Genomic DNA, 25,171 nt, shown 5'->3' with positions numbered 1-25,171 from the left:
TCATCCTGGACTCCTCCCTCTCGATGACCAGACAAGTCAACGCCGTCTCATCATCATGCTTCAACATCCTACGTATGCTCAAAAAAATCTTCCGTTGGATCCCTATCGAAACAAGAAAGACGGTCACTCATGCACTGGTCACAAGCCGACTGGACTACGGAAACACCCTTTACGCCGGAACCACAGCCAAACTACAGAAAAAACTCCAACGCATCCAAAACGCCTCAGCCAGACTCATCCTAGACATCCCCCGCCAAGACCACATTTCCGGTCACCTGAAAGACCTCCACTGGCTCCCCGTCAACAAGAGAATAACGTTCCGTCTCCTCACCCACGCACACAAAGCCCTCTACGACCTAGGACCCGAATTCCTCAACACGCGCCTGTCCTTTTACACCCCAACCCGCCAACTACGATCGTCCAATCAAGCCCTCGCCGCAATCCCACGCATCCAAAGATCCACCATGGGGGGAAGATTATTCTCCTACTTAGCGGCCAAGACCTGGAATTCTCTCCCCACCCACCTCCGCCTTACACAGAACCACCTCTCCTTCAGAAAACAACTAAAAACTTGGATATTCGATAAGTAAAGTACCCCCACCCCTCCCTCAAGCGCCTTGAGACCCTCTGGGTGAGTAGTGCGCTATACAAATTTTAAACTTGAAACTTGAAACTTGGGCAAGTTGATGAGCGATAAGTAAAAACATGGCAGGCTAAAACTATTGTTCCGATCGTTCTGGCCTAATGACATTGTCTCTTTGCCGGTTCAGTGAACCAATGCCTAGTATGCTAAAATGTATGGCTAATGAATGTCCACATTTCTTTTGGTTCTGGTTGTGGTAAATGGCAAAATATGAAACTACTTCAGAATGAGGCGATATCCATAAAAACAGTCCTACCTAATTTAGTCGCACTCAGACTACACTAAATAGGCCACCAGCTAGATCAAGGATATGCTTGTTTCTCCCCCCTCAACCACGTTAAGCGGAAATTGTCAAAAATCTTAGTGTCCATTCTTGAAAGGCTTGGGTGGTTTTTTAGCCAGCTGAGTCGCAAAGTCCTTTGGAGGACTTGAGATAAAAAAGCAAAGCTACAGCAATGTCTTCAATACCAAAGATATATACAGAAGGTGGTCATAAAGATGTGCAGTAGTGCCATGTCAAGACAGTGAATCTGGAATTAGAGTGAAGGTGGTAGTAAGTTTACAGTTGTACATCAACGTACAGTATTTATGGATATTTTATACCTTCCATTTGATGTACTCTGCACCTATGTAGTGCAAGTAGGTCTTATTGTGATGTAAAATCCAGCATCATTTTAACATCCATGAAAATGTAGTGTGGAGCTGTTATGGCTTGGGAATACTGTAATCTGACTTGGAGTTGTAAAGGGTTTTGGAAAAGATAAAGTCAATGCCACAGCTTCAGTATGCTTGGGAATAGCATCACAACAAGCAACCAGGGCATGCAGGCGAATCACTCTGATGTTCACGTATAGCGGATAACCTTGTAGAACCTAGAGTGATGCTGGCTGTGTGTCGTGCACAAACTCTGTGGAGAATCCTTGCAACATACTGATGTGCATCAGAAGCTGATGCTCAAGGGCCACACTTAGCTACAGTCGATTTATTCCATCATCTGAACATTGCTTTTCTTTTGATGTACATCTCGCTTGTAGTCCCGAGTTGTGGTGTGGGAGTACAGCACAAGGAAATCTGTCTTCATCTCCAGAGTGGTAGCACAGTTGAAGGATCATTGTAGTGTTCTGACTTCTCAAGCGTATTAACTATTATAGTTAAAGGGGCATTAGCAGAAGAATACGCAGGTTATGGGGACAACCATTCAGGTTAGGGAGACTCACATTTAGCACTTAATACCATTAATATCGTAATCGATCTGAAATTGTCATTATGCATTACAAATCTTTGAGTAACTCCATATTCCCAGTACTTTATTGGAAAACTGCCACCGTACCTTTCGATATACCACTTGGAGGCGTCATATTTTCCATAGTAAGTCTACTGAGGACCCCATATGTGACTGTTCGGGCGTACAAGCATCTGCCGTCGGTTCTGTGGCTAAGAGATCACAAACAACACCAGGTCTTAGCACTTAAAGTAATTACTGGTGCGCCCCTGGAGTCCCTGAACATTTCTCTGCTCCTAAGGATACAAATGATCTGCTCTCGGCTGTACTTCTAAATGGGGCGATATTGAGTCATTAGAATGTGCTGCAAGTCCACGGTAGTTACCGGTTTTGCTAACTCCAATTTAATGCTCTAAAATTGAAGTCTAACCGGTGAAGAAAATGCTTAATAATGCTGCCACGTCCAAACAAGCATTGGCATAGCCAATAGGTCTCGCGCTTGGGATCGTATAAGTATTTAGTTATGCAGCACCATATCCTTGATGAAACAACACCAACATTTGCCTGGCTAAACACTTATAAGGTCCCAAAGGCGAGACCTATTGGCTATGCCAATGCTTATTTAATATATATATATGACATCCATATGTTTTTTTGCACAGTTTTCATAGGGATGATTGATAGTACGATGTAGTGTGTAAGTGGACCTATTGTGTGTGTATTGCTCAGCATTTTAGGGAGGGCTTTTTGCATTTGGTAAACCCTCCCCACTTTCTACATTAGTATATGTAACATATTACGCTCTGCACAACTGCATAAATGCTTTATATTGGATTACTAAATAATATTTCATAAAGATAGCTATTAGTATATAAAAATTCATTTGTAACCTTAGCAATATGGGCATGAAATGTGATATCATTTAAGTATCCTTTTTAACAGACTCCACTGTCTTGCAGGGGGGACACTATTGCCATTGTATCCAAAAGACTATGTGGAGGAGGAGGAGGATGAAGCAGATATGTCTTCTGAGATTGATTTGGATGAAGAGAGACTTGAGCCAAGATCTGATGATGATGACATGTAAGGCCGCAACATATGGCTATGAGTATTTAAAGCACAGAAAAGTTATTCTATCAACAAAGATGTTCACCAATGAGGTGCTCCTGCAAGACAGTTATTTTTAAAGTTTAAATATTTTCTTGGAAGTATGCACTTGCAGCACAAATAATCAGGTTACACAAGATATCAAGTGCTACGTTCAGTATATATATCACCTAATCAATACCAACATTTCAAAGCAAAATGTTGTCCAAAATGAAACCGATCCAACCAGAGGGTGCTGACACCTAGCGACTAATGCCAGCTCACTTCAGTTTCTCTCCTCCTTTGCACAGCAACTCGTGAAAAACACTCTTCGGATGCACGAGGAACATGGACACTCAGCCTCCTCACCATTTCACCATTAAATAGATCACAATGGCGTACTGTGGCCCTCAGTTTGACCCATAACATTGCTTGCTGAACACACTCATTCTGAAATATGGCAAAGTGCTGCTTCAATTCTAATATTTGCTTGTCCTACTTAACAGCATTATCACATTCAGCCTTCAAAAATGCAAAATATTCATCTTGCTTCTTGATCTGTTTCTGTAGAGTGTACAACACATTTTCTTTGTCCTGTAACCCATCTTGCACTTTGCTCAACTCACCATAGCTTGCATACCATTCTGTAATTTATCTTGAAGCAACTGCCTCTCAAACGTATGCTTTTTCTCTAACTCAACCAACTCAAAAACAGTTCACCAGCTAGATTAATTGACCGTTTATTCTGCTTAGCTTCAGCAGTCGCCAAGATTCGTTTAGCCACATGTCAATATGCTAAATATAATTGGCTGGCGCAACATTGGGATCATATGTTGTGCCCACTATTATAGGACTTAGGACTCAGTCCCCAACTCCTGAAAAAAAGTTGAGAAAGGGTGTAGCCCAAATGGACTCCTGTTGATTAAAAAAAGAATGAGGGGATCTGCAGTACAACAGTGAGGCTCCCGTGTCATTTCACAGACTTACTGTGGTCCTGCCAGAGCAAGCATCCCTACCATGGTGCTGCAGCTCCATAAAAGCTTCCATACCATGGTGCAGGATCCACAGTACCGGTTCTTGTACTGAGGGCTGGCACCAGGGAAGGAAGTCTGCAGTACACTGTGACAGGTATGTACTGTTTACCACACAGTTTTTACTAACATGATTGGTACAACGTAGGTCAGTAGAATGCAGGTAAGTACCACACAAGCCTTTTTTGGCCTGTTTATGATGCAGTACTTTACAATGCAGGCAAGTGTTTTTTTGAAATGACATTTTTAATGTCATAAAAAGAAAGGGTAAGGAATGGTTAAGGGATAGGTACGTGTAAATGGGGGTAAGGTTTTAATTAGGGGTTTGTGATCAGTAGAGGGTAAGGAAGGGTAGACTTTTTAAAGATTCGGGGTGGGTACAGATAGAGAGGATAAGAGGTGTTAGGGTTCAGGGCAGGTCGAGGTAAATGGGGTAAGGAGTTTTTATGGTCCAGGAGTTTGTAGATGTAAAGGGATTTAAGGGTTAGGGGCAGGTAGAGGTAAAAGGATGTGTCTTTTACATTTGATGGCCAGGTAGAAGTAAAGGGAGGAAGGGTTTTTAGCGGTCAAGGGTGTGTAGAGGTAAAGGTAATACGAGATTTTTAGGGTTCAAGTGCAGGTAGATGTAATGGGTAAGGTTTTTTTTAGGGATTCAGGGTTTGGTAGAGATATAGGGAGGTAAGAGACTTTTAGGATTCAGTGGCACGTAGAGGTAAAGGGACATAGGGTTTTTAAGGGAGAATATATATGTGTGTGTATGTATATTTTTATAAAAAGGGGTATGGGTGGGCTCTTTAACAATCTCTCTCTCGCTATATATATGTTTATGTACACATTTAATCATATATAAAATATCAGCTGTTAGAACACATAATGTGCTTCAAAATACCACGTTGTAAAACAACATAATGTTGACAACAATGTGTTGTAAACATCCATGGTAAAGGCATGCATTATTAATGAAGTGTATTATAACAGCTGATATTCCCGTGGCACCATCGTCTGGAGAAGCCCAGTAGCCAACCCCTGCAGTGCATGGGCAAAGGCAATGTGAACCAGTGGCTGGTCACCCACAGAATGTATGGTGAAGTATCTGGCCAGGGGCCGGTCACTGTGGCCAACTCCTGCTGCTCATGGCAAAGGACGTGCACAGCAGGGTTTGGACGCCTGCTGAGGGTTGGCCACCTTGGAGAGTTGGGCAGAGGGCTTCGCTTGACATTAGCCATAAACAGAGGTGAGATCCCAAAAAATATTGAGTTTAGGATATAATAAAAAAAACAAAGAAACTCACTCAAAAACCAAATGTCAAAGTGACATTAGAGTTAGGCTTGGTAATAAGATTGTAACATACATTAAAAAACACTCCAGAAATCCACACAAAAAAACCTGTTAAAATGCAGTTACAGTTACAAAGCAAAACCTCAAAAACACTGAAATTTGCCAAATAAACTTCTGTGAACTAATTATAACTTGCACCCTGTCACTCACAGCTTAAGACTTCACGTGTTATATCACTCATTACACGTTAAATTACATCATTGGTGACATCACTGATCACATTTTAATTGACGTAACAAATTACATCATCTATGGTACTACCTACAAACTAGAAACAGTTATTATCACACGACTCGAGGGCAGAGATCCACAGACAAGCCCTTCTTCAAATTCCACAAACGTGTACCTCCAGATTTGGACGGAGGTCTTTTTCCTACCAGGCCCCATTCTATTGCGATAAACTTCCCCTAACAATTTGCTTATGCAGAGAGCTGGGTACGTTAAAAAAATTCCTAAAAACCTGTCTGTTTTAGTCAGTTTTTCACTAGTCTTATACTTCAGCAGAAGCGCCAAGATATTTCTTCAGGGATGATTTGTTGCGCTATACCAAGAGAGCATAACATAACCAACTCGAATATCATTTTAAAAAAGAAAATTGGTGGGGAAAGCCCTAAAGTCATGTACCACATAAAATTACTATGTGTACATGTGAGGCAACAGAATGGACATTAGCAATTTCTGTTTCTTGAGAAGACTTGCTCAGTTTTGTGCCTAGCACCTGTTTTGTTTGTTTGATTTTTGGTCTCACAGAAAACCTTTATTAAGATTCTGCTTAGATGAGCACAGAAACAGGTGCCCTTTATGCTAAGGCAAAAAATCACAAATAGGTAGTAAATTGTCATTGCTTATTTTGACAAGACCAGCATATTCTACCTTTTCACCACAAAAGAAATGTCACCAAAGGTGACATGAGATGATAGGAATTTGAAAGAATTAATGAATTTCCTGCCAGCTATCACGGGAAAATCTACATTTTTCATAACAACATTTCCAAAGGACGGCACTGCGGCTGATACTTTTTCAGTAGCAAGAATCTTCCTTTGCAGCGTACTTTACCTTACCATCCTCCAATCCACTTGTTTTTCTGGAAATTGAGATAATCATGGATTTTAATTATTCTCATTAGCTATGATTGGTGCTAGTTGGTTCAATGCTTCGCTCTTACATTAGCATTACTACTACAAAATATATCTTTATACACAAATTACTGAAATATTATCAAGTTTTTTTTAGAAAATGGAGCATATTATCTTAGCGTTAACCTTCCTCTGTCACTGATAACCTTAACATCCAATTTATTTGAACATGTATAATTTGGAGTGAGAGAGGGATTGTATGAAAGCTAGCTCTTGTGAGAGGTGCCTTAATTCTGAAAACATTTTTCAAAATAAATTCAATGTTCCTTCTGACCTATATCATCGCATTATCTCCTATGTTAAGCTGATTTTGTAATATTTTGTTAATGTAAGTTAATAGTCTAGTCAATCAAGATAATTATATATTTTATGACGGTGACTTGTTATACTAAAATCCCATTTACAAATTCATGCATTACCATACATAGAACTATCAGTCAATCTATTGTTCTGTACAGTTCTATCAAGTTATGTTATTTTTTTTCTTTATGGTATTGAATTGTAATATAACTATTGGAATCAACAGCATCCTTAATAATACAGAGTTTGACCCCTTCTTATTTAAACTAAACTTACAAAATCTCAAATATATAACCGAATTGATAACATAATATTTTAAAACAATGGTTGCAAAATCCTTTTACAAAGGATTTTTGGTATTTTGGTAAGAGTAGTTCAGTTTTAACTGCTTTGATTATCATTGTTCTTTTCTTCAGAAATTTTGAAGACTCTGATGACGAACTGAGAGAAGCGTTGGTAGAGTCTTTGGAACAAGTTATACTTCCCAAAGAAGAGATATTGAACGACGAAGTAAAAACAGAAGATATATGCCTAGAAGAGCAGAAGTCTAGAGAAAAGCAGAATTTCCCAAATTCCCCAGAAGAAAAAGTGCAAAAAGAGGACATGTTACAAGAAGAAAAGAATGAGGCCATACCCATCAAAATACCTTTAACAACTGGGGCAAATTTACAAAATAACTCTGCTTCATCTCGCATCTGTGCCGTTGAATAGAAATGGAGGGATTTGATTATATATTACACAGTGGTTTCTCTTTCTTTTTTAAAGGAAGAAACATTTTTGAAAGTTGTACCTAGCCAATGTGTTTGGGGTAAAATATTCACTGTGTAATAATGCTGTGAAGCATTTCTATGTCAGCTGATAGGTGGGTGGTGTGAAATCCACAAACAGAAGATGTGTGGCTTACAAAGATGTGAGTGTTAAAAAAGTACAAACCTACATTTCCCAGTGTTTAAAAAAATCTTTTTATTGTATTTTCTCACAAGCAAACAGTATGTAAAATGATACATGGAGCAACCAAACCCCCAGCTTGCTGCAGCACACAGATACATATGAAACGGCAAGTCACAGAGTCAGCCTGAAATCAGATTAAAGGCAGTTAACACTCAGTTCAGAAAGTCGAGGATTCCATCCCAGAAGGCCCTCACTCTGGAAAAACGGCAGAGTGTATGGAGCAGTGTTTCTTACTGTCCACAGCCCCTCGGGCAGCAGTTCGTGTCACTCATTCTCCTTAACGCAGAGCTGAGTACGCGCATAGTATGCCTGGTGTAGAAGCTTCAAATGAATGAGCCAGAACCCCATCCGGATAGCAACCTTCATGGGGCATTTACAATATACCCCCACTCATTGTCCTCTGAGTGGGGGTTGCAGCCTCTGTAACAGGCCTGGCTGTTGCTGAGAAGTGTGGAATACATCTGCGCAATATAGCATGCCTGCATAGCGGGTGACCAGTGCCTGATACTCCAATGGGCTTTTGTCCTCTATATCGTAAGGGCAGGGGATCTGCCGAGTCAAGATGGACCTAATCAGTAGATATCATAAAAATGACCCCCCCCTTCCCAGTCCACCCCAAAGGCATTTAATTCTGGATTTGAACGTCCATGAGCGTCAGCCACCCTTTGCCTCTCCAGAGATCACCCACTTTGAAGATGCCGATCATATATCAGCACCGGTGGCCCGACACCCTTTGCGGCCCCGCCATCGTACCCGTGTCCCACAGCGGTGTCTCCAGTGTCAAACAACCCGCCCATTCCAGCCTGTGTGTCACAAGCTCAAACCACCAAGACGGTCAGTTTCAGGAGGGTGGTTACTGTCCATGCCCCGTAGATTCACCGTGTGATCCCATGGGTCTCCAGCGGCCACCTGTAGGCCATCAGGGCTGACTCCCTCTGATGCGCAAAGGTTCAGTTATTGACCAACAGCAGGTGAGCGGCCCAGTAGTACAGTTATAGATCCAGCAGGGCAATGCCCCCTTCCGACTGACTCCTCGTCAGTGTTCTAAGAGTGATCCTCAGGCACCACCATCCCATGAAATTTCCCTAACCTCTGCCTCCACCCTTTATAAGAAATGATCGGGGATCTCTAAAAATGAATTCTGCACCAAATAAAAGAAGATAGATCATCTTATACAAGGCTACCCTGCCCAGCAGGGGCAGAGGGAGGTGACACAAGTGTTCCACATCCCTGTGGAAGTTCCTGCAATATCCGTCCTGTATTTTTATCATAAAACAGATTGTCTTCTGTCACGTAATTTTCCAGGTAAATGAACCCAAGGTCAGCCCATACCAACAGCTGGAACCAGTAGCCCTGAGGCGCCCAACGGGACAATGGGTATGCTCTGGACTTACCCCAGTTAATAGCTATGCTGAAGAAGAAACTGAAGATTTGCAGGATCTCCATGACACTCGGTAAGGAGCAATCCACATTTGCTAGGTAGAGCAGGACATTGTTCACATACAGGGAGATCACATCCTCCCAGTCACCATCCCAGAGGAGATCCTGCAACACTATGTCCCGCCGAACCCAATTCGCCAGCAGCTCAATCGCCACTGCAAAGAGCAACAGAGAGAGGGGCAACCCTGTCAGGTGCCCCTACCCAATTTATTTTCCTCTGACTGCAAGCCATTCAGCCACACCCTGTCTGTCGGCCCATGGTGAAGGAGGCTCACCCATGCCCGATACACGGGCCGAAGCCCATACAGTCAAGAAGAACCTGCAGATAGAGCCAGTCCCAGGAATCAAATGCCTTCTCAGCATCCAATGCAAAGAGAAGTGCCAGCCTCTGTATGTGGAGTCACCTGGCCAGACAGCCGAAGAGCCGCTAGAGATTGTGACGCATAGATCTATGCTGCATGAATCCGGATTATGTGCCACTACGACATCTATCACCTGCGATAAGCAATTCAACAAAACTTTAGCAAGTTTACTTTCCACATTTAGAAGAGGAATAGGCCTGTACAAGGCACAATTCTCTGGGGGCTTCCTGGGATTTTGAAACAACACTATCTGCGCTTGCAGAAAATCCAGGGTCCTGGGGAAGTTCGCACCTCATCTGAGCCTCACAGTACAGAGAATGCAAAGGCTTGATCACCCTACTCTTAACACTTTTGAAAAACAGCGGGGGGAAGCCAGTGGGACCAAGGACCTTCCCACTTTCGATTTGGGCTAGGGCTTCAGGAATTTTTCTCTCTGTGATCACGACCTCAAGAGAATCCCTAGCTTCCCTACTCAGTTAAAGGCACTGGGAGGTCACTCACAAAACCTTGCATACCCTCCACCACCTCCTCAGAGAGGCTGGAAGTATAAAGAGCGCTGAGGTAGCACGCAAAGGTCTGAGCAATCATCACTATTCTACTCTGCCGTGCCCTATAAAGTTTCCTTGCCTCCTGATGAACAAGCAGCCTATATTCCTCCCTGAGCTGCACCAGACTCCGAGCTTGTTCCAGGTACGACCGCTCCACAGGTGGCTCCTGAAATGTGGCCCCAACTGCCCATCTCTGGCCTCTGCGGCTCCTCACGAGCACTCCCCATCGCCCCCAATCAACTGCAAGGAGAGGTTGGGCTGGGACGGATGATGCAGGATACTAGCACCCGCAGTCCAGTGGTGTAAGGGCTCTGGGCTATGCATCCGACTCTGTTGCCACTGCTACGCTGCCTAATTTCCTAGTGTTGTACATAAATACAGTGTAGTACTGTTGCCATTCTAAGACACTTAAAGTGAGTCAAATAGCATAAAATATTTACAAAAGCATCCCGAAGTACTAGCCAAGAAAAGCAATAAGAATAAAAACAAAGTAGATACGTCCAGAATATATTATGAACCTCAAGTGACTGGGTTCCATTCACAACCATAGGTTTTGTATTGATGTTATTAAGGTAGCAAACACAAGATGATGGACGAAGTGCTGAAACGTATATATACTGGTTTGAAAAAACAAGTAGGTCACTGAAATCAATAGTAAATCATTAATTTGCCCCTATATTATTTCCATTATTTTTCCCCATCTCCAAAGTAGGCGAGGTACACAAATCACCCATATGCAAAGCAGTCTTGACCCAATCCCCATGGGAATAGTCCAGCCCGAACTGCCAGGTCAGGTCCTCCCTGGACTGGAAACAAGCCTCCAGAGACTGTTTCCGGGGTATCTCCCCTCATGAGCCAGTCTAGCTTGAATCCAATAGCACAGCAAGCAAGGGGCCCTCGCATGGACATACCATTGGCCACTTGGGGCGAACATAGCAAACGCAAGATGATGGACTGAGTGCTGAAAATTTTCAAACACTCACCACCAGTCAAGAGATCTGGGTTAAATCCATCATTCTTTTGCTCACCATGCCACCCTAGTTTAGGGCCAGCCATATGTAAATCAGTCTTGACCCTGCTCCCCATGGGAACAGTCCCGCCCGAATTGCCAGGCTAGGTACTCCCTGGACCAGAAACAAGTATCCTGGGACCGGTTTCGGGGTATCACGCCTCATCAGCCTGGCTAGCTTGAATTAAGTGGCACAGCAAGCATGGGACCCACGTCTGGGCATACCCTTGGCCACTTAGGGCAAACATAGCAAACACAACAAGATCATGGACTGAATGCTGAAACATTTCAAACTCTCAAACCTAGGCAAGAGATCCGTTGTAAATCAATTGTTCATTTGTTCACCATGCCACCCCAGTTTGGAGCCAGCCATATGCAAAGCAGTCTTGACCCTGCTCCCCATTGAAATAGTCCAGTCCAAACTGCCAGGCTAAGTCCTCCGTCAGCCAGAAACAAGCATCCTGGCACTGGTTTCAGGGTATCCCCCCTAATCAGCCAGGCTGGCTTGAATTCAGTGGCACAGCGAGCAAGGGATCCACATCTGGGCATACCCTTAGCCATTTAGGGTAAACATAGCAATTAGGGTACCAGCTACTTATATCTGCACTTTTTAAAGGCAATTTGAAACTAGGCAATGATTAGATGGCTCTTAGCTGGTTCAAGGCTTTCCTGTCAGATAGATCTTTTAGGGTCTCTATTCCACCGTATCTCTCCAAGGAATGTCCCGTTGAACAGGGAGTACCTCAGGGGTCTGCCCTCAGCCCCACCCTGTTCAACGTTTATGTCCTTTCTCTGGCAGAGGTAGCCAGGAAGTGCGGGCTCTCACTGGTGTCCTACGCCGATGATACCCAGCTGGTGGTAGCACTAAAAGACGAGAGCGGCCTGAGTGTGCAGAATTTTAAACAGACTCTCGCAGATATCACCAGCTGGATGTCATCAAACTACCTCCAACTCAATGCCTGCAAGACAGAGGTCCTGCTGCTAGGTAAAGATACAACAGCCTGGGGAAATAATTGGTGGCCTGAGACTCTGGATCAACCACCTGTGCCCAAAAATGTGGTAAAAAACTTAGGAGTATGGGTGGACTCTGCCTTGAACTTTACCCATCATACTAAAAAAGTGGCTGCCACATGTTTTGGTATTTTACGAAACCTACGGCCTATTTTAAAATACTTTGACCACCATACCCGCCAATTGGTGGTATAATCAGCAATTCTCTCGCGGTTGGACTACGCTAGCTCCTTGCTGCTGGGAACTAACGTAGCCGAGAAAGCCAGACTACAGCGAGTTCAAAATGCTGCCGCAACAGCTCTGACAGGTCTTCCGCGTCACAAATCTGTCACTACTACCCTCAAGAGTCTACATTGGCTCCCTGTAGAAAAGAGGATCCATTTTAAAACCTTATGCCTTGCTTTTAAAATTCTGAAACTTGCTTCCCCCCCATGCTATGTCCACTCCTCTCATCCTACGTTCCTCGACGCACTTTACGGTCGGAGGGACAGAACCTGGCCACTATTCCCCGCATTAAATTAAGTCGAATGGGCGGTCGCTCATTTAGATACCTAGCGGCCAAGCTCTGGGAATGGACTCCCAGCCCAGATTCGTGAGATGAAGGATCTTCTATCCTTCAGAAAAGCCATAAAAACTCACCTCTTCTGTTAGTTATGTTGTGTCACCTACAGTCTACATCTTCAGCAGTCTCCTTTGGATACAGACAGCTAGCGCCGGGACGCCCCTTGGCTGGGGCAGCCGTGCGCTATACAAACACCTATAACATAACATAACATGAGAGTTTTTAAAAATTGCAGACACTGCTGGATGGTCACACTTTTCTTTGATTAATGTGTGAACGCAGCTGCCATTGAGCATATATTATAGTCAAAATTAATATTTTGTTTGCTATGTAATACTGAGTTCAAGGCATTGGAGTGCATGAAACTGACCATTCTTAATATAGCAGTAGTCCATGGAACATGAGGCACAATACAAAGAGCTGCATGGTTATATATCTGAAATACACTTACCTTTCCCAGATTAGAACCCAGGCCTGAAGGCTCATTGACCAGGAATGTGTCCACGAGACCCTACCTTTCTAGTCAATGGCTGCGATTGAAAGCACTCCCTGACATGATTAGTGTGATTACCCCCGAGAGCAGAATTCTGGACTAGTTGTTAACAGATAATAATTATGTTGGGGAATTGTTGTTCAGTTTGGAATTCACATTAACTGCCACCTTTAGAAACATGGGATTCAAAATCTGGTAATTCCAAGATATTTGTGTAGAACCTGAGACTTCTAGGGTAATGACTTACTCAAAAAATCCCAAAATATCTTATGCAGTTAGACTGATGGATGTTTCTGCATGGCATTTCTCTTTTTAGAAACTTGACAAATATTTTAGATATTGTTCTATTATTGTGCTATTATATTTTAAATTATTTTATGTATGGGGTCTATACTTCCGTCACTTTGCTAGTTCAGCTATTTTAAGTAAGAGGCCATATATTTATATTTTATAGGACTCAAAATTATGTGTTCATTTGAGGACTGGGGACCACCTTAGCTGTTTACACTTTTTCTCTGGGAATAATTGCACTTTCACCATATTCGTGATTCAACTTACTCAGGGAATTCGCTACTGCTACAAAATGTCTGCCCATGATTTGGGACATTGGGCGCAGGGTTATCTAGAATCAAAATATACCCCTAGATATAATTAGGATTGTGAGTTTGGCAAGGAGGGGAATCCTTCACGTTGTACCCTGCCAAAGTCTGTGTGCCCTTATTTAGAGACGAATAGACCTTAAGTAATCCATTAACATAGTCACATTGGCTCAGTCAACAGAATACTTCCTCTGACAGTCCAAATGAAGTAGGGGCTGTTAGAGGAGAAACAATACAGCAATTGCCCTAATTAGGGGGCATGGTGAATTTTGTTTTTCTTTTCCCTCACTGCTAGGAAAAACCTGGTGGTAAGGGACAGGAAAAAAACTAGAATGACTCCCCACAACATGGAAGAAAACTGCCCGGGTGTGGGGTAGGGGGGCATTCTAGGACATTGAAAGGAACCAATGTGATGAGGCATTCTTTCAAGGTACAAAGCTGACACCACTGGGGCGAAAGTATCTCTAAATGTGTTGGCTGGAGTATCATCAGCATGAGTGAGGTAGTGTCCTCATACATCCCGGTAGAATCGACTCCATCTGTCAAAGACTAAACCCGGACCGTATCTTCTCACGTTTTTCTTCTTGTCAGTACAAGCCGCATATGTGAAGATCTTTATTTCTTTGTATCTATTAAAATCTATGGCAATTCTAGCACAGTAAGTCTACAATTAATTGATTGTCGTAAGCCCACAACTGTGTGATCACACAATATGGTGCCATCTGCATAATGCAGAGCTGGGATACACTTGCTGCCCAAATTAGGAGAGGACAATTGGGATTATTGCAATATCTCTGCAAAAGATAGACATAAACATTAAAAACCAGTGTGGATAGCTGAGGCATTGTTTCTTTTCCTGATAGTACACCACTTCATATTTACACATGTACCAAACCTCTGGGTTTATTCTAAAATAATTTGTTGGCACCTTCATTATTTTCCTTTGACCTTCATTTATGTGGGGTGTCTACTGGGTTTTCAGAAGGCTGATTGATGACTAAGCACGGATGCTTTATACATTTAAATCCACCAAAACATGTTCAAATACCCAAGTGACCATCTCTTGGTCTTTTAGGTGGAAGTTTAATTTCATTTCATTTAAGTTGTTGCTATTTGGGCTATCTGCCATTTTAATTTTCAGTTAAAAGGGCTTATGAGTACTGGACAATGCCATTCCCTGTCAGGAATTTACTAATTGTTTATTGATTCTGGACCAATCACTTAAACAGACATATTACACTGCCGATCGTTTTTAAAAGTCTCCCTCTGTTTTCATTTTCTGGGTTCTCTGTCACTTCTGGAAGTAACCACTCCAGTTAATCTCTCTCGTCGGTCTGTATCAGAAAAGGATGCCACCTTCTTGCTTAGATAGATGCATATTGCTTCCTTGAGGGCAAGTATAACCAACTTATCTCATTAATGTTAGAAGGACACAACATCGTTGAGCTGTTATTTCTGTTGCCATCAGTCAAGCAGTCTATTGTCTTATAACACCCATAATGAGATCACAACAAACAGTGACGCCCTGACCTGCTCCATTTTTCAACACTGTTTTAAGCAAAAATTACCCTGCCACCATCATGACTGTTAGAAAAGTCTTGCATTACATTTGACATCTTCAGAATTGGGATATGTCATCTTTTGACCACTTCATGCCACGACCATTAGATCATTTTAATTAACCAATCGAGTCTATTTAGCACATCCATCCAGAAAGTGGTGATCTACTGCATAGCTATTGCATATGGGAGCGAAAACCTACTTGTTGATTACAGAGCTAGTGCATACTATTTATTCTAAGTAGTGCCCCTTATTTTTGGTGAGATATATTTTGTTGGATCACTCTTAATAAACAGCATTTATGTAAAGTTCAACATCACTGTTGTGTCCAATTGATATATATTTATTTCTTGGTGTAGTTGCTTTGACTCCTGAGGATCAAAGTGTTCAAGCCATGACATGAGCCAGTGCATTTCCTGTATACCACTTAAATAAAATGTATTATACCTGATTAAAAGATAAAGCATATCATGAAAGTTCATTGTCCAGTAAGGTGAAGTTAAATTAAGATTGTCAGATTCTCCAATGAATTAATTTTCTGAGTTATTATCAATACTGAGGTAGCTGGTTGAATCCAAATTTTTAATATGGACTGCTATGATTTATCTAAATATTATGAATTTCCTTAAATAGGGGAGTTTTAAAATAATTTTCAAAAAGACTTTGAATCGCACCTGATTTTGTTTTGGCGCTCTTTGGGTTTTGTTACAATCAGTATATTAAACATCATTCATATTCCTTTGTTTATGACTGATAACAATTGAGCATATTCCACATTGTGGAGTTTTGAAAATATTTCTATTTGAATCAATTGTAGTCATAGTTTCGTATTCATATACGATATTGAGAATTTATTTATGATGTAATCTAAAAAGGTACGTGTAGCTATTTTTTTCCTTTTGGAAAAGTTAACAATTGACAATTATCAACCATATATTCGGGTCAATGGATGAACTTCCTGAATTACATGATTTTAATACTTTTTTGTGTCAACGTTTTTCTTACAATATTAATGATGACCATATTCTGAGATGTAGCTTAAAATAGGCTGAATATGTGAACAATCTGCAGTGGTAGGTGGACTTACAGGTGCCAATGTCATGGTGCCAGGCATTTATCTGCCTGCCCTGCGCCATGGATTTACACATCACATTGTAACAATTGCTTGTAGAGAAAACAAAAAAGGAAGAGAGGTGCAGGCGTATGAGTGAGAAGTACCACCCGTAAACAAGTACAGAGGCATCAGGGCTACTCTCATAGAAAAAAAATAGAAAACAAACGAGGACATGTGCTACAACATGGGGTCAGGCTGCGGAAGCTGATCACCGCTTCTTCTGTGAATAGCTCATCCTTATAGAACACCAACAGAGATCACGCTGAAGGTGACCCATGAAACATGGTGGTATAGAGGAGTGGTAGGAGAAAGGGAGCCCATAAACAAATGATTACAAAAATAGATAAGTATTTTACTTGTGAATGGGCATCGATTAAACTTCCAAGGTGAAATATCCTAGAACTGCATAAAGTATATACCTCTCTCAAGTTCAATATTACTTTAGAGGAAATGCAAACACTGCAAGTATATTAGTGCAAAATTAATAAATCTCCTTTAAAATAAGATTGTGAATTTTATGAACAGCTAAATGGGTGAAAGTGGTTATTTGGCTAGAATGACCTAAGATTCACAAATGTCCATCCAGCTCAGGGCTGTGCTCATCACGATTGAGGAGTCAGGCAGCGGGTCTAATTCAGGGGCTATTTCTTCGGGTCAGGCAGAAACAACATAACACCCAGTGTATTTGCCCATGAAGGACAGAGGGGAAGACAAAAACATTGCAGCCCTAGGGAACACCTATTCTGAGGCAGGCGTCATACATCAGCAGCGAGGCTGTGCGGCCTGCTAAAGGAATAAGAAGAACAAGCATCCCCGGAATCTACAACTGTTTGGTTTAGACAGGCATCAACTTTGGATAGCCTTTTTCGTGGAGGTGCAGAGTGTGTTCTCTTTTCTTGGACTAAGAATATTTTGCTTGGCACACATTTGGGTTAATGCTTTGGATGTGGGTTCAACAAGGGTCATTGGTGACTGTGTCTTTGGATCCTAGGGTTTACCTGTGACAATTTGTGATTCAGAGCTGGACAGATAAGGTACTCCATCACAAATGCAATGGAGTACCCTGTCCGCCAAACGCTTGGCTTGTCCACCTCATGTAAGGACATGGAGCCCTGAGCTTTCCACTGATGGAGCTGTCCTTTTCTCTGTAGATGGAAAGCGTCATCCAACTGTGAGATGAAGTAGGGGTTCTCAGAGGAAGGGCATTACACTGCCCATCCTATTTAGGGACGGTGTAATGTCCTTTATTTCTATCCTTTACCATCAGGAAGAACAGGAGAAAACAAATCATGACCCCACACCCAGGAGGAAACCTCCAGGGAGTGGGGGTCATTAGTATTTATTTTCAAATACAAACACCCACTTTGGGATTGTGTTTCTGAAAAACAAAAATATATAAAAGTTTGGTGAACGCCTGTCAGAATCTACGGAGGCCGTTCATCTAACTGTACCTTGAGGGTACTGGAGTAACAGCGGTTCCTTTCAAGGTATAAGAGAGGACGGCTGGGCCAGCGGTTAACATTTATCCCTATGTCTGGGGATTTTTTTGTGACTGGCCCCAGAGATGGGGTTACTTGTAGCGATTTCTGTGGATTCTGGTGGGCTCTCAGTAATCGTATTAGGGGTGTATTCCATTATGCTTCTGACCTCTGTACTTTGTCGATTCTCATCCTTTTATTAGTGTCTAAGATTAGCTTTAGTACACGTTTAACCTATGGTTCCCGACCATTCTTTGTTCCTCCCTGTCCTCTTCATACCATTGCCCTGTCTGAAGGTGCTTGGTGTTAGGGGTCCATTGTGGTGTGCTACCATCAGTACTGTTTTTGTGAGACATCTGCAGATCCTTGTAGTTTGTCACATTAACGTTGAAAACGTTTTGAAATTTGATATCTGATGTTAAAACAATCTGCGAATGTTTATTTGTTTAAAACCCTAGACGTCAAGGAGGTATCGGCAACTATCTTCAGAAAAACTAAGGCCCATATTTGCACAGGTTTTGTGTTACTTTTTTTAAAAAGATTCAACGCAAAATCATTTTAGTATTTACAAAGAAAGGCAAGTATCTGTTTGTGCTGCTTTATAACAATAAAAGAAAGCAGCGCAGGGCATTGCGCTGCCTGGCATTACTTTGCTTCAGTGAGGTGGTCCATGAGTGGTACATTTTGACACAAGCCCATATGTACAAAGGCTTATGGATTTGCCCTACAATCCTGTGCTTTCCTGGTGCTAGCATAGCAAGCATTAATATCTTTAATTCCCTGGTTATTTCCTCTTTGCATCTGCGCTGCAATGTGCAGCACCCATCAAAGAGGAAATGCCCTCAAAAGATAGTTTCGGTGCAAACAAACTATCCTGATCACAAGCCAGACACTGTTGCAGAATGGGGCCAAAATGCCCGTGTTAGCACTAGGCAATACAAAGTGCACCCGCACATAGAGAAAGTAGAATTGCACTATTTCTTTGAAGATATGATGCAGTTCGTCTCTTTCTAGGTGACGCAACACAGAGCTGCAACTTTTTTTGCTGTACTGAGGTGGGCAACTTTTTATTAAATCTAGCCTCAAGATTCATGTAGGAAGGAGGTGGGTGATAATATTCCATATGACAAGGCGGGCACTTTTATCTAATGAGGAATAAGCCTAAAATTGATGTAGAAAATCTAAGGTAATAGGTATTATAAATTGAATTTAAATCCTGTGGTCTGAAGGACTGGTGACATTGGCATGTGTTTCTTAAATATCTAGTACCAAATTGGAAACTATTTTAATGGGCCAACTGCAGCTTTGGTATGAATAAGTCGTGGACCCGGGTGAATCCTGGGGTGGCCGCTCCATAATGGCAGAGAAGCGTCGCCCCACTGCCCAGAGCTAGCAGATCATAAATAAAATGCTAATAACACAATGTTATTATCATTTTATTTATTGCTCTCTGAGCCGCGCAATGGGTATGGGACGGGCTGGCCATGCCGTGTGCAATTAGACATGCACACTTATGTTTCTCCAACCCAGCTGTGTTGCTCAGCAAGGTTGGAGAAAAGCCACAGGCTCCAAGGCACTGTCTGAGTGGCAAACAAGGCCGCTCAGACCAATCCTGGCACGGCTTTCCTTCTGTAAGAGCAGCGTCTGGATTGGGTGTGGAGCCTGTGCTCTGAGGCCCACCCATATCCGGGCTGGGTCAAAAAAGAAACGGGCGGCCGGGAGCAGGGCAGCAAGCAAGTGTTATTTTGTATTATTACCCAACCACAACCCCCGCTCCCCCACCCTAGATAGGCGGCGGCCGCCACTGGGTGAATCATCTGGGAGTTGAACTGCCAAACATCTTTGGACAGTCATGGTGCTTTGCAGACCTTCACAAAACAATTTTCGCCCCTGAACTAATTAGCTGATGGGATTCAGGCGCTGCAGAAAATAAGGTGTTCTGGTTCTCTAGCAGAAATTAAATAATGTATTTGTGGGATGAAAAACCCCAGTATGGTAGCAATTTAACTTGAATGCTTGAGAGCCTGCAATGGAGAGGAGGCTCTTATAATGCAACAGTGCCTTTCATTTTTCAAAGTTCTTCTGCATTAAAAGTTACAAGTACAATATGTTCTGCTAAAACAGACTGGTGTTTGCCCTCTGTCAAAGGGGGGACTACACTATGCCTAGCCCATCTGAAAGAAACAGGTTAGTATTAGATTCCTTACCTTAGAATATCCCCAGGCATCAGTCTGGATCCGGAAACGTTTGCGTAGCAGTACCCCTGCGCGTCGGTAGGCGTCGTCTGCAGGCGTCCCCTGCGGCTCCGCGTCCGTCGTCGGCGTCGTGCGCCGTGATGACGTCGCTGGAGTATATAGACGCCGCCTCCGTGCGCTGACGTCAGTTCTTCTTTTTTCTGCGGCAGTTAGCGCAGATCCGGGAAGTGCAGTACTCCGGTCTCTTTTTGACCAAAGTTTTTTGATCTTTTGATCTATCTTTACGGTGCCAGTAGGATGCCTGGTTTTAAGAATTGTGATGACTGCGATCGCACGATGTCGGTCACGGACCATCACCGACTCTGCCTCCGATGCCTGGGCCCCGACCACGACGTGGACGCCTGTGTCGATTGCCGAGCTCTGACGAGTAAAGCCAGGCGGGAGCGGTCCCGCAAGCTGCTCGAGCTGCGGGTGTCGGCCCCGCGTCGAGAGAGGTCCCGGTCCGGCCGGAGGTCGAGGGAGCGGTCGCGGAGCCGCCACGAACGCTCCGGAAGTCGTCACCATTCCTCCGGTTCCTCAGGTAGGAAACACAAGAAGTCGGGGCGTTGTCATCGTACCCCCGACTCCCCCCGACGCTCGCGCGATGCGGCCGGGGGTTCGGGTGGCCCCACCCCTGCGGCTCCGCGTGAGCCGCCGGCGCGGCCTGCTCCATACCCTACGGTCCTTGGGCAAGGCACGACGCCTGAGGAGATAGAGGAGTTCCTCATGGCCATGAGGAATCTGTCTTCTCCGACGGGGCCTACGGCACCTTCGGGCCCTGTGGCCCCCTCCGGAGGCCCTAGCGGGTCGGGTGCTCCTGCCTCGATGCCGCCGGGTGCTCCGGCCCCGGCGCCGCCGACGGCTCCGGCCCCGGCGCCACAGGGGCCTTCTGGATCGACGCCGGCTGGCCAGCCGACCTCTCCGGCGCCGATCCCATCGGGGTTGCCCCCGACGCCGTCCCCGGGCGGCGCCGCCCCCATACCCTCTCCGACTCCGGACGTGGAGTCGGACCGGCTTCGCCCGACGCCGAGTCCGACGCCGATGGGGCCTGTGGACCCCGGGGAGCCAGTCGACATTGTTGATTCCGAGTATGGTGAGGATGTAGATTACGGAGAGGATTGGGAGGGGTCTGAGGACCCTCTGACACACGAATGTCAGTACAATGTGGACTGGACGGGTGACTTGGGTGACGCCAGTGGGCTAGATGAATCCCCTAACCCTGGCTTTGTCTTGCCTCCTACCGTGGCTTCGGAGGAGGGGGCAGCTTATTCAGTGGTGTTGATGAAGGCTGCCAAGGCCTTACACCTTGAGCTCCCCGTCGCGGCCGTGAGGACTAATATCCTCAGTCATGCCCACAGGAGCCACTGCTGCCGTTCAACGAGGCCTTGACTGACGTTCTTCTGGGCACGTGGTCCAGGCCCGCTTCAGGTTCGCCTGTTGATAGGAACGTGGCCAGACGCCATTGTCCGTGTACGGGTGACCCCAAGTTCCTGTCCACCCATCCCACCCCTGAGAGTCTGGTGATCCAGGCCTCGACTTCCCAGACCGCATTCCCGTCGGCCCCGCCCGACCGGGAATCCAAGAGGTACGACCAGTATGGAAAGAAGGTCTTCTCGTCCCTGAGTCTGGGACTGCGGTCTTGCAACACCGCGTGCCTCTTGGGCCGCTACACCCACTCTCTGTGGGATACGGTCGCAGACTTGCTGCCAGAATGCCCTCCGGAGGTACGGGAAAAACTCGGCAAAGCTATGATTGAAGGCCGAGACGCAGCAAGGTACTCCATCAGGTGTGGTCTTGATACGACCGACTCGCTGGGCAGAGCGATGTCTACGACAGTGGCGATTCGTCGCCACGCCTGGCTGAGATCCGCCAACTTTTCGGCTGATTTCCAGAATACATTGATGGACATGCCGTTTGATGGCAGTCGCCTGTTTGGCGACAAAGCGGACCACGCGCTGGAGCGCTTCAAGGACTCCAGGGTCACGGCCAAGTCCTTGGGTCTTTCGACCCAGCGCCAGCGTTTCGCTCCTTTCGTGGCCAAGGAAGGGGCGGTCCCACACGTGCTGCCAGCCACGTGCCGCAACAAAGTTATCAATGCAGTGGCGGCCGTGGAAACCGCCGTGGAGGCGGTCGGGGACAACGGCGAGGTCAGACCACACCTCCCCCCGCAGCATCCGCCTCAAAGCCCTCCTAGTCCGTGCTTTCAGGCCCATGTGACGCCGGTGGGTGGCAGGGTTCGCCATCACCACTCCCACTGGTGCACCATCACTTCGGACAGGTGGGTGCTGCAGATCGTCCGAAGGGGCTACTCCCTCCCCTTCGAGACTAATCCTCCAGCCATGCCACCGCAGAACCACCGTGTGTCGGGGGACCACTTGAAGCTTCTGCAGGAGGAAGTTACGACCCTCTTGGCCAAGGGGGCCATCGAGCGCGTTCCTGGGCCAGAAGTAGGACGTGCTTGCTACTCCCACTACTTTCTGGTGCCCAAGAAGGACAAAGGGGGCCTACATCCTATCTTGGATCTACGTAACGTCAACGGCTTCCTCCGGAAGGAGAAGTTCAAGATGTTGACTTTGGCTCAGGTCTTGGCTGCTCTAGACCCACAAGACTGGATGGTAGCGTTGGACTTGCAGGATGCGTATTTTCACATCCCCGTCCTGCCGGCCCACCGGCGTTACCTGCAGTTCACGGTAGGCCACAAGCACTTTCAGTTTATCGTGCTCCCCTTCGGCCTTACCAGCGCCCCACGGGTGTTCACAAAGGTGATGGCGGTGGTCGCAGCCCATCTGCGCAGGTTAGGGGTTTCAGTCTTCCCCTACCTAGACGATTGGTTGTTGAAGGCGGACTCGCCCCAGACAGTCGTCCACCACCTTCAGATGACGGCAGACCTCCTGCACCAGCTGGGGTTCTCCATCAATGTGCCGAAATCACACCTGTGTCCCTCTCAAAAGCTCCTTTTCATCAGAGCGGTTCTCGACTCGGCGCAGTTTCGGGTTTATCCTCCGGAACGGCGAGTCCAGGATATACAGGCTTTGATTCCCATCTTTCAGCCGTTATTCCGGGTTTCGGTCAGGTTGACGCTGCGGCTGCTGGGGCTGATGGCTTCCTGCATCCTTCTGGTGCATCACGCCCGGTGGCGGATGCGGGCTCTGCAGTGGGACCTGAAGTTTCAGTGGGCCCAGCATCAGGGCAACTTGTCCGACCATGTCTTGATCTCGGAGGGCACTGCGAGACAACTGCAGTGGTGGCTTACGGACCGCGATTGGGTCAGAGGCAGATCCCTCTCCCTTTCCCAACCGGAGCATGTTGTTGTGACGGACGCGTCCCTCCAGAGCTGGGGAGGCCACTTGGGAGAGGCAGAGATCAGAGGCATCTGGTCTCCGGCGGAGTCCCGGCTCCATATCAACCTGTTGGAGTTGCGGGCGATTCGTCTAGCGCTGAAAGCATTCCTCCCCTTTGTCAGCGGGAGTGTAGTCCAGGTGTTCACGGACAACACCACCGCCATGTGGTACTGCAACAAACAGGGCGGGGTGGGGTCGTGGACCCTTTGCCAAGAGGCTCTGCGCCTCTGGCAGTGGCTGGAACATCAGGGCGTGACTCTGATGGTTCAACACCTGGCAGGTTCTCTGAACGCCAGGGCGGACGAACTCAGCCGTCGGTGCTCGATGGATCACGAATGGCGTCTGAACTTGGACGTGGTGCAAGGTCTCTTTCTGCAATGGGGAGAGCCTTGGTTAGATCTATTCGCCACAGAAGAGAACGCGCAATGTCATCAGTTCTGCGCGTTGGAGTTTCCAAGACGGCACTCGCACGGCGACGCCTTTCGGCGCGAGTGGAGTTGCGGTCTGTTATACGCCTTTCCTCCTATACCACTTCTGCCCAGAGTGCTGAAGAAGATCAGGCGCGACCGGGCCCAGGTCATCCTTGTGGCTCCGGACTGGGCTCGAAGGTACTGGTATCCCGAGCTACTCAGCATGTCAGTCGGTCCCCCCTATCCGCCTGCCCCTTCAGGAGGACCTTCTGTCGCAGCAGCAGGGGACGGTCCTCCACCCGAACCTGTCCAGTCTCCACCTCCATGCGTGGAGATTGGGCGGCGGCAGTTGAGGCCATTTGACTTGCCTCCTGAAGTCTGTGATGTGATTCTGGCAGCCAGGCGTCCCTCCACTAAGTCGGTATACGCCTGCCGGTGGAACAGATTTGTGGCATGGTGCACAGCAAAGGCTGTGGACCCTCTTTCTGCCCCTCTTTCCGAGGTTCTTCTCTTTCTTCTCTCTCTTGCCCAGCAGGGCTCTGCTCTGGGCACTATCAAGGGCTACCTTTCTGCCCTTTTGGCCTTTCTGAGGCTGCCTGATCAACCTTCTTTGTTCAAGTCCCCTATTGTAACAAGATTCTTGAAGGGCATCACACACATGTATCCACCTGTTCCGTTTGTGATGCCTCAGTGGGACTTGAACCTGGTTCAAACCTTCTTGATGTGTGCTCCCTTTGAGCCACTTCATTCCTGTCCTCTCCGTCTCCTGACTTTAAAGACGGCCTTCCTGGTTGCCATCACCTCTGCCAGGAGAGTGAGTGAGCTCCAGGCTCTTTCTGTCAAACCTCCTTTCATGTCCATTCATCCAGACAAGGTGGTTCTGAGAACTAGACCTTCTTTCCTGCCCAAAGTAGTCTCTGCTTTTCACATCGGGCAGTCCATCACCTTACCCTCCTTCTTCCCGCCTCCGCATGCTTCAAAGGATGAAGAGCGGCTCCATCGTCTGGACCCAAAACGTGCGCTTTCATTTTATATGGATCGCACACGCAAGTTCCGGGTGGATGACCAACTGTTTGTTGGCTACGTGGGTGCGAAGAAGGGACGGGTGGTGCACAAACGGACCATCTCTCGGTGGGTCGTTCTGTGCATCAAGGCGTGCTACTCTTTGGCTCGGAAGGAGCCTCCTGTTGGGCTGAGGGCCCATTCCACTCGGGCCACAGCAGCTACTACTGCCCTGGGCCGGGGAGTCCCCTTGCAGGACATTTGCCAGGCGGCTACGTGGGCCTCGCTGCACACTTTTGCG

The sequence above is a fragment of the Lissotriton vulgaris genome, unplaced genomic scaffold (genome assembly GCF_964263255.1).
Source record: "Lissotriton vulgaris unplaced genomic scaffold, aLisVul1.2 SCAFFOLD_324, whole genome shotgun sequence".
NCBI lineage: Eukaryota > Metazoa > Chordata > Amphibia > Caudata > Salamandridae > Lissotriton > Lissotriton vulgaris.
This window is presented reverse-complemented; position numbering follows the sequence as displayed.